Here is an 11,339-nt window from a genome sequence, read left to right as displayed (position 1 = left end):
TGTGGCTTGGTCCCAGTGGGACTGCCAAGTCCTGCTCCAGGCCAGCAAGGTCCCATAACATACAGTTCATTTGTTGCAAGATACTTTTTTTTTTTTTTTTTTGCATTGGGAAGAACCTGGTTCCTCACATCTTTCTGCCCAGAACAGCTGAGTCCTTTAGCCAAAGTGTCCCATGTCCCTTCAGCTGCACCCAGGAGGGAAACCTGAACTGAAGACCAGTACCCAGAACAGGAAATCTAAATCCCAGGAGTTACAACTCACAACGTTATGAATTTTCTGAAGACAAAATCCAACAGAACAAGAGGCAGATGATCTGCCCAAAATAAGCACCTGAGGAAACATGCTGGAGCCCAACTAGGCTTGCCCTGGCAGGGGAGCCAGCCCGAGGACACCCATTGCTGAAGCTTGGGTGGAGATGGCCTCAGAAAGGGGCTGTGCATCCCCAGCAGGTGGCAATGCAGCCTGACAGCAGCAGCCACCCTGCCACTGCCAAGCAGATGCCCACACCCTCGGCTGCTAAGTCATACCTCCAGAGAGCTGGGATTCGGCTCTTGGGCAGCCCTGGGAAAGTCACTCAAACCAAAAAGCCTACACAGATGAGGTTGTATTTGTATACTGTGTGGGATGACAGAGATGTGAGAAATGTGGAAGCCCTTCAGAAGTGCATTGCTTCTAAGTGAGTCATGTACACCCTTGGAAAAGAAAAACAAAACCAAAACCAAAACAGCACATCTTTCTTGCCTGACGCTACACAAGCTCCTCCACAAGCCCCAGCAGAGGAGGACAACTCTTCATGCTCTTCGGCCACACAGGCAGGTTTTCAAGGAAACATTCCACATGTTCAAGCAGGTTTTCAAGGAAATGTTCCACATCCTGAGGGAAAACACTGTATGCCTCCCCATGTCAGTTTTACAGATGTTGCACAAGATCTGCCACCAACTGCTCCCGACTCCCAGGAACTAGAGAGCCAACAACCCCCATCCCCACAGGCTGCCCCTGGCTCTGGTTCACTGCCCTAGAACCCCATAGGGATTGGGGACATCCCAAAAGGGCAAGAGCATCAAGAAAACCCAGCTGGGCACATGTGTAAGGGTGTCAAGGCTCACCACTGAGATATTTTGATGTCAAGGGAAAAACCAAGCCCAGGTAGGGCAGAAATGCCTCCTGCAGGTGGATTTGCAGTACTGTCTCTGTTGAGACACGGCCTGAAGCCAACACGGCCAAGAACAGCCTTGGGTCTTGCTGACCCTGCTGATTGGCAGTCTTGGAAGTTTTCAGGCAACCCCTTGTTCTGGCCATGTGTGAGGATGGAGGAGCACAAGGCAGGGAACTGGGCCCTGTGGCGTCGGGGGATTCAGGCCTGTGGGTTCTTTCAGGTTTTTGGGAGGACCCCTGTGACAGTGGGTTGCAACGTTAGCATCCAAACTCATTCACAAACACAGCAGGGAGCAGATAACTAAGCTCAGGACAACATAGACTTAAAACCCCAAATCCAGTACCATAGCTGGTGTGGATGGATGCTGCAACACCAAGCACAGCTCATTAACCTTAGCAAAAAGGGTAAGCATGGATTTCCAGATTATAGTGGAAACAGAGAGGGTTGCTTCATTGACTGTTCTCCCTGAATCAATCAACACAGCTTATACCTTCTGTTTGCCTTTTTGGTTTTGTTTTTCCACCTTACCTTTGCTTTTCTTGTTGGCAGTAATTTTCTGGAAAAAAATCATTTATGTGGCCCAGACCTAGAGCTGTGTAAAGCCCATGGAATTCAGGTGATTTAGAGCAGTTTAGGACCCAGCCTTTCTGCAGCAGCTGCACGTAGGAGTTGGTGGAGGTTAATTAACTTTGAACAGTTGATCAAATTTCAGGCCCAGCTAATAAACCTGTTTGTGCCTGACCTTAACAGCAAGCCTTGGTATATTAATTAAAGGATCCTAGCAAGATCTCACACGTAGTTTTTTGTTGGGTTTTCTAGTTTGGGGTTTTTTTCCCTTTTGGAAAGAACCAGTGAACTCTCCCATCATTTAAGATGTCCCTCATTAAACATCCCCTTACCATGAGCTGGAAACAGACACAACATCACTCTCCCTTTACTACAAACATATTTACATCCCTCCTGTACCCCCTGTCTTTGCCAAAGATTACAGAATATCACTTCATACCAACCAGGCTTCAGAGAGCTCCTTCCCAGCTCTGGAGCAAGGATCAGGGATGCTGCTACTGGAAAAGTGACATTGCTTGGCTTGGGTGGTGCTTTCTCTGTAGAGGAGATGAGGGTCTCACTGTGCCAATGGCCATGCTGGCACTACTGTGAATGTGGTGTTTTGTGTCTGGGGATGAACATTTCCCAGCATCCTGGTTCAACCCCATTAGCACAACTGACCTTTGAAAGCAGAGTATAAGCATGAAGATCTCTGCCTGCCTGGGTGGGTGCAATGCACAGCTGCTCTGACACCTGAAGAGGACCATCACATCTTTGCATCCTGCAGGACTTTCGCTGTTTCAGAATCAAAACCACTCCCTCAAAAAGCTGTTGGGGGAAAAGTAAAACAAAACAGCTCTCAATACAGTTGCTGATTCAAGACAGAGCCTGCTATTGCCTCACCCACAAAGCTTTGTATTCCCAAGTGTTGCTTGAGCCAGTTTTCACCCTCAGCATGGTGGTCCCTGCCGTTTTCTCTTGCAAGAGCGTTGCCTGAAGACACTTCTGTTTTACTTCTCTGTCTACCTCTTTCTCACCCATTTGTTTCTGTTTCCATGCTGCCCTTTTTGGGAAGAAGGGTGGTGGCTTTTACTCTGGATCATTTCACAAATCTGGTTTACAGCATCACAGCAAGGGGAAAGCAAAATGCAATGTGGGAGGAAGGCAAAACCAGCTTAGTGCAAGGAAACCTGCACCCTCCCTGCTGCTCATGGGGAGGATGTGTTTGAGCACAGCCCAGGACCACCCAAGAACAACCTTGTCCCCAACATTTGGGCAATCTAAGAGTTGCCAGCAAAAAGCGGAGAAGAGGATTAAGTTATTTTTCATTTAGTCCTCAACTCCAGAGGCACAAAAGCCATTTGGTTTTGCCACCCTCTACGCTGGATGGGGCACCTTGCAGCCACCCTTCACCTTCAGACCATGCATCCTCTCTGCTTCTGCCAGAGGGTGAAAGGTGGCAAATTTGCCCAAAAAGTACAATAGATCCTGTAATGAATGGCCACTCTTGAAGCCTGTGGATGACAGCACACTGCTCCGCTTCCTCTGCAGCAAGGAAGGCAGCCGGTGATGGAAAAGGCAGAGGCAGTGCTAAAAACAACTTGAAAGCCTTAAGAAGGGAAAAAAGAGCACAGCTGTGGAGAGCCATTTAACTCCATCTCCTTATGGCTGGGGAATTTTTTGTTGGCAGGACACACGTCAGGCAGCCCTTGCAAAAAGCTCTTTTTGCAGCCACTGCAGTTTGCTGCAGCATTTGCAGTGATCACAGGCAGTAATCAAATCCACTGGTAGTACCTCATCACCCATAAATCCCATTGGAGACGGGCCCATAAATAGTTACGCTGTAGTATGCAGCTGCATACAGGGTAGGAGCAAATGTTCCATATAACAGCTGTTGGCTCTAATCAGATTAATTGAGGAGCCAATCACATTTCCACACTTTGGCCAAGTTTTATTACAGCTAGCCTTCTTTAAGGATACCCCTCACTGGTGAGAGTGAGACCACAGTAGTGTCAAACAGCTTCCTTGAAGGGGAGACCCAAAGCACCCCTTAGCTACAGGGGCTCCCCCTATTCCCAGAAGCTTCTTGGAGATTTATTGCAGCCCATTGCTCTGTCACTGAGGTGCTCCTCCTCCATACTGATGCTCCCAGTAGTAGGTAGGAAGTGATGGATCAGATTTTTACAAGCGGCCAAAAAAAATAAGAGAGAGAGACCTCAGAAGACAAAGTCTAAGAGACTGTGAGAAGGTGACCATAAACCACAACCTTTGGATAAGAGTGTATCCTATATCCAGGAACACCCTTGTTAGAAATTTATCACCGTGGGAAAGAGGACAAACCCCACCTTGGTGGCAGCTACAGTTGGTCGCAATTAGGTGAAAGCCACACCAGGATACAGCACAGCAGTTCCCAGAATAGGGCTCACCACCCCACCAGACTTAGTATTTACAAGGCTGACAAATTCATCTGCAAGAAGCTGGGCTCCGGACCAGAAGTGGGAAGTTGCCAGTGGAAGCGTTTGGGAACCCTGGGGGTTCATCACCACGGAGAATATACTCCAAGGTGTTTATATCAACTGAAGCTGGGAAATACTCCGTTCCAGCAGGGCTGACCCCATGCTTTACAAGCATATTGAGAAGACAGAGCCTGATGTAGGGATCCCAAATGAGTCCAAATGTGTCCAGGTTTTGGGAGCATACAGACCCTTTTTAAAACAGATCTTCTTCTGTTCTCTTTCCCTCTCTTTTGTTACCTTCACAATACCATAATAATTCCAATTTCCTGTTTTTCATTAGCAATAATCTCATTAATTTGCTCCAATAACCACTTAGCCTTCCACTCAATAGTTTATGCATTCAAGTGTTGAATTACTGCCTCATAAAACCAAGGGTCAATAATACTAGCACTGACTTCTCATACCCCTGATTTGTGACACATTATATCAGCGAGGGGGAAACAGAGACATTCTCCATAACAAGAGAAAAAAGGCCTGGTATCCTTTCCTTGCTTTTCTCACTTTAAGATTTAAATGTGATATATGCTTTAGAATAAAAGGGCCTGATTTATGACTCTTCCTAGCTGCAATTTTCACAAAACCTAGGTGATCACATTCCTACACTTCTGTCCTTCTTTCTAATTTTGCTGAAATATTCCAAAGGAGTTAGAAATAGCACTGGGAGAATACAGAAATAAAGACATGTAAGGCAAATCCTTAAACCTCACCTTTTTAGGAAACCAGGCCAAGAAGGTGAATCATATTACTCAGAATACAGAATACAGCCAAGCTATTCAAACAGCAAATGGATTAGATATACCTGTACAAAAGTCTTTAATGATCCACATTATTATCCTTTAATGATGCATAATGATCCTCAACATATTTTCTACTGTAAAAGGTTCATGCTGTGCCCATGCAGACAAAGCTGAGCCCTTTAATAATTTCAGGTGATGGAAGTTTCACATGGCATCCTGCCACCACAGCTGATCTGAGCAGGAAACACAGCATCTACACCAGACAGGTTGGTTTCCAGGTGTGCTCCAACGGCTGCCTCCTCTGTCCGATCAGCTCAGGACAGCGCCTCCATGACACTTTTGAAGGCAGCTTTGGGAGCTCCACTAGAACTCAGAGAAAACCTCTATCCACTTGAGACCATCAAAGGGTTAGACTCAAGCCTACAAAGTCTCTACATGATGCCTCGACAATTCTCTAAACATAATTTCATCAAAAGGAAAGAAACCGAGAGAACAGGGGCCGGAGGCAATGTTTGCAAGACAGCTCGTTCCAGTGGACATGCCTTGCATTGGACTGGGATTCAGCAGACAAATGTCCTTCCTCTGTCTGCAACTCCCAGGCTGGGGCTCCTCCAAGTCATTCAGTTGCTCTCTGCTTTGCTTTTCTCCCATTTCTTTTGCTCATTTTCCAGCATCTCTGAGGCAGGGTTTCTCATTATTTCTTGGTGTGACACATAATATAGGGGCTCCAGTTAGAGCCTGAAATCTGAAGACACTTCTTTTGCATTTGCCATACTGCAAATAGTAACATTGTTACCGCACTTTCAACATGCTCAAGAACTACCGAGGAAGAAATCAATACCTAAAAATCCAAATGTATAAATACAGAAATGAAAGCAATACAAAATTAATACTATGTCTTCAACATTATGCCTTCTAAGTCTTGTAAGAGAGTATCTGGGGAAAAAAGTCTTTATAGAAGTGCTTCATTTCTCAGATGAAAGAACACCTGAATCATTTCTCCTCTGATTAATCCATTATCATCACACCCTGCCACCATTATTCCCTGTACTTCAGAGTCAGGAGGTACCACCACGGCAATGAGATGAGCCTTGGCTGGATTCGCAGCCGTCAGGAAGAAGGCAGCATCCCACACCTCACAGATAGCTGCCAGCCCTTTCACTATTGCAAAACCTGTCTCTCCCTGCCTCTGTCCAGGCCTGCCAGCTCAGCTAGAGGGGGGAAAGCTGGGCAGACAACCCTGGTGCTCCTAGCCAGCATTGCCCAGCCCTGGAAGCTGACAGGAGATGTGCTTTGTGAAGGTAGGTCACAGGGAACTAGCCTGGGAGGGAGTGTTATTTGCTGCAATGTGGATCACAGCCCTGTCCTTTGCCCACGTGTGAGCCCACCCAATATGAACCCCAAGGAGTACACAGTCCATTAGAAAGGAAACCATCACTAGCACTTCACTAGGACCATGAAAGTCTAAGGTGCTTTACTTAACTGCTGCAAAGGTCATTTGCCTGCATGGAAACTGAGTATTAATGAAGTGTACATGCTTGCTGGCCAAGACTGTCAGAGAACTATTAAAAACAGCAGGGATCTATTCTACAGCAGACCAGGCACCCCAACAGCCCCACTAGCTGTTGGGCACATTTTCTTCAGCGCCAGCTAAATCACTGAACATAACCTTCAGATATGACACAGGGCTGGGAGCCTTGCATAGGCACAAATTTAGGGTTTGAAGAAAAGACAACACAGAGAGAAAAATCCAACTGGCAGTCTGCAACGACTGTGGGAAGGTGAAAAGTGTCATCCTTCAGGAACATACAGAAGGCGGGAACAAATGCACACACAAGAAAGGCATACTAGGAGTCTCTTCTGACCCTGAAACAGGGAGCTGGAAACCACGCTGAATTGTGATCTTCTTAAAGTGAATTGGAAGTAATAAAATTCACCATATCTTCGCTTTTCAGAGGGGCTGAGCACTTTGTCTCATGACAGCACTGGGATGAGAATTCAGGCCCCATGATGTGGCCACTGTGCAGACTTGTTCTGCCTCCGGAGCTCAGAAAGGAAATGTATGCCAGACCCCTGCTAACTATTCCCACCAGTTCAGCATCCAAGCATTTGCAGGTTATACTGCTTGAACGTGCTGGGTTCCATACCCTTGTTTGCACATATTTTCCTAGCCCTCCCTATGCCTTGAACCCACTTACAAGACTGCCTGGCTGTATTTATGTCTTTGCTTTTATCCTCCTTATAGCAGCTTCCCATTAGGTTCTTTTTCTCCTTAATTTGAACCCTAATCATGCAACATACACTGTACAGTGCACTACCCATTCCTGTGGCCCCAGAGACATCATTAGAAGCAGACTTAGCTACCGTTTGCTCTTTAAAAACCCATCTGTAGTAATGGAATTTCAAAGTAAAGTGAGTCGAGACACCTTGATTTGGAGGATGTTCAGCTTAAAAACCCATGAAAAGAGGCTGCAGGAGTTGGGGGTGGGGGGGTTGAAGGTGATGGGGGGGTTGGCATTGGGTTTTTTTTGGGGGGTGCAATGTTTTTTATGTTGGGTTTTTTTGTTTGTTTGTTTTAAAGAGGAAAGTGTTCATCACTTTCTGAAAACCCAAAATTGGTTTCTGCAAATCACTTGTGAGTACTGAAATCCTTGGCCAATAAATAACAATTACCATCCTCATTACTGAGCAAAAGATGACAGCGAAAGCAGGTCTGCTTCAGAGCACACAGAGGGGAACAGCAGCTCTCAGCTGCTGAAGCTGCCAACAACACATTCCTCCTGGCAGATGTCGTCTTATCCCAAAAGCTGCCAATGCCACTTTCTGCTGGACTGTTTTCTTCAGCTGTCTAATCCTGAGCAGCAGCAAATGCACGGCTCCTCTTCTTCAAGTGAGCAGACAGGCCACAAGAGCAAGTGTTCACAACCATGCTGCAGCTTTGGATTTTTCCTTCCCTTTGAAGGGACAGGACTGTGGGACAAAAAACTTTTGTCAAGTTAATCAGGAATTGGGGAATGTCAGTTTTGAACTCTACTGTGAAGAAAACAGATCCGCTAAATGAGGTGTGCTGGCAGTGGGAGCAAGGTGCGTTTCAGCATTCACCACTCTCAGGCGGAGAAGCGAATGTGCTACCCAGGATTATTAGTATGCTTGTATAAACGTGAAAACCCACAGCAGACTAAGAGACTTGATTACAATTCTTTAAGTACTGTTAAAACAATAAAAACTCCACACAAAATCCTTGTGGAAACAACCTTTCAGGAGAGATAAAAACATTGCCTCCATGATGGCAACAAAAGAAAACGGTAAGAGGTAAAAAACCCAAAAGAAAGTGATGCAAAGAGATGGTGGCAGGGCCTGCATCTACACTGGAAGCTTCCTTGAGGACATCTCCACTGTGATGCTCTAAAGGAGCACAAGCCCCTTCTAATTTTAAAAGAGACTGAGAGTAAAAAGAACAAATGGGAGAGAGATATTCCCAGGTCCAAAAGCAGCAGGCACAAAAATGACATTCCAGCCTCAAACCTCACAGGCTGGTAACTACGGCATTACTAAATGTACAGCAGCTCCCCTCTCCAAGCTATCCTATAGAAGCTGTGCTAAACTGACATCCAACTCGGGAGAAGGGAGGCACTGGCAGGAGTTTGCTAACATTACACCATTTGCCACCCTCTGGGAGACGCATCCAGTAAGGTGAAGGTTCCACTCATAGCCACAGACACTTCCAAATGTCTTGATTCCCGGATTCCTCAATTATCTCAATATGATTTTATCATAAGAAGAAACCTGTACACTCATTGCAGGGAACAGAGTTGAAAGCAGATCATATTTTTTTTTATAGCTGCTATACAAATGCTAAGTCCCCAGGAGTTTATAATTTAATTCTAAGCAATCTCCTTTGCCCCTGCCAATTCATTTAAGCACAATATAAGAAGAATTAATAAAACATCTTCATCAATCATTATCTGTATGTAACATTCACAAGGACAAATCAAAACACACATTAAATGATTTTGCAACAGTTTCTGAAGGAAAAGCACTGGCTTGTGTTCACTGCAGCACATACCGTTTCATGTCATTTCTAGTTAAAAGTATTCAAACATTAAGCTGTTTACTTTAGACATCTACCAGGAAACAAAACCAACTCCATGTGTCCCACAGGGATCAGCCACAAAACACATTACCAACCAGGAGGAACCAAAATGAAACGTTTGCCGGTACCTGCCAGGCAGAAATGTGCTACAGCAATAGACACCTGCAGACAACATGGATATGAGAATCCCATGTCCACAGCACAATGCCTGCCAGGGATTGTCCTATTATATTCCCAAGGAAGGTAACACTATGACACAGTGTTTGAGATCACAGAGGAAGCTCTTCTGCGATGAAGCTGATTTTATTTCATTTTATCACACCAGCTGGAAAGCACTACCAGAATTCTGCTCTCTTGATACTGTACAGGTGCCACAAACTATTGCTGAAATAGCAGGTAAATACAAGAAGCTAGTGTTTTATTTCTACATGAGAGATGAAACGCATGTCTGAATTTTGTAAAAAACACTAAATGGATAATGTTGTACAAGTACAGGGAAAAAAATTACTACAAAAACACACTTGAATTTCTAAATCACTTCCATTTTGTAGAAATGTCTTGTATTCTTTGGCAAAAGTCTTCATCAAATCTACTTACTTTACAAAAGTTTTTCAAAATATTCGCTTAAAACTAATGATGAACTTATTATTGCAAAAGTTTTCTGCTAGCATCACATTCTGAGAGTTAGACAAACCTGGCAGAAAATAAAAGTACTATATGGTCTACTTGTTAATCAAGACTGTCCAGATTTTAAGCTGTGAATAGTTACATTTACCCAGCTTCAACAAATCCAGAAACTAAAATCCATTTGCCAAAATAATTGGGTAAAACAATTCAAATGTGACCATTCACAAACTAAAAGGGTGGCACAACTAGTTTAAGGAGTCATGAGATTGGAGTTTGTGTCAGGTGACTCTTGTGTGGCTGCATCACCTTTCAGGATCCAATCTCTCACCTATTTCAGAGTTCCCAAAACTACAGAAGTGAAGACTTCTTCCACTGTACTTGCACCTGTCATTTAAACTGTCCTCGCTACAAACATTCATTCAAATCAGTTTTGGCATTTAGGCTCCAGCTGCAGTTCCCCCTTCCATGATCCAATATTTCTCAAGGAGAAAGTTAGAAATAGCTTTATAAACACAAAGGGTTAAAAGTCACACCTGCACACAGCAGCCCACACCCAACTGCTGCAGTTCTATCAGCTTAATGGAGTTACTTGGGAGAGATGAGTTTGGGACAAAAGTATTTAATAAAAATAACAGGCATTTCTGAACTACCTTTGGGGTTAACAGTCTTCATAAAGTATGTCATCAGTCTCTCACTGGCAGCTCTGAAGGCATCTCACATTGCAAAGCAACTGACTTTGACAGAAGTTTAACAAGCAGGAGAAAAAAACCTCAGGGCTGGCTATTCAAACAGCAGTGGCTGAAGGTGATGCCTTGCTCATATCGCCATCTGTAACTGGACCTCCAAAGTCCTGATTACATGTGTCTCATAAGAAATAGCAACTTTAAACCTAATAGCTAAAAGAGTTGCAGGTGGAGGCAGAGGCAGCTTGCACTGGCTGCCAAACACCAGGCACATGAAGCTTTTGTAGGGTGTTTAAGGTGTTCAGTCACTCCCTATGGCCAAAGAGTCCCTCCCAGGGTGTCCTTCAGCCCTTGGGCTCTGACATCTCGCCCGGCCTCGCAGAATTTCCCAGTCCTGGATCCAGCAGCACTTGCTGTGGAAGTCACTGCATATCTCCTGCTAACAACCTCTGATCTCATAGGTCACACAAGAAACAAAATGACATTCTTGAGCATCACCGTGTCGCTTGCCTCCCTACAGCTAAATAAGGGGTGCAGGAACACTGGGCTATTTAAAGAAAGCCAGCATGGTTTTTTGACAGACCCTGGAAGACAGATGTTACGTGCATGTGTACATCACTGCCCCTCAAAAAACAGGCTCACACCTAAAAGCAGCCTCAATGAGAAGATTTCCCAGTGCTTTACCAAGGTTTGTTTTCACACACACAGGGAACACAGAGGTATTGCAAGCACAACACAAAAGACCAAGCTCCATCATGCTAGTTTTAAACAGCTTGGTCAGGTTTATCTAATGTATTTCTGGCAGCAGTGATACCTTCCTGCCTCCTGTAAGAAGCACCTGGCAGCTCACTGAATGCTCTGTCCCCTTGGACCACAACACAACTGGTTTCCCACTCTCCCTTCTCCCACTAAAAGCATAAGATAATCACACTACCTTTTTGTGACATTTCTAAAAGGAGGATCTGTAGCCCTGACTGGCTA

The sequence above is a fragment of the Falco rusticolus genome, chromosome 8, assembly GCF_015220075.1.
Source record: "Falco rusticolus isolate bFalRus1 chromosome 8, bFalRus1.pri, whole genome shotgun sequence".
NCBI lineage: Eukaryota > Metazoa > Chordata > Aves > Falconiformes > Falconidae > Falco > Falco rusticolus.
Note: the sequence above shows the minus strand (reverse complement) of the source record.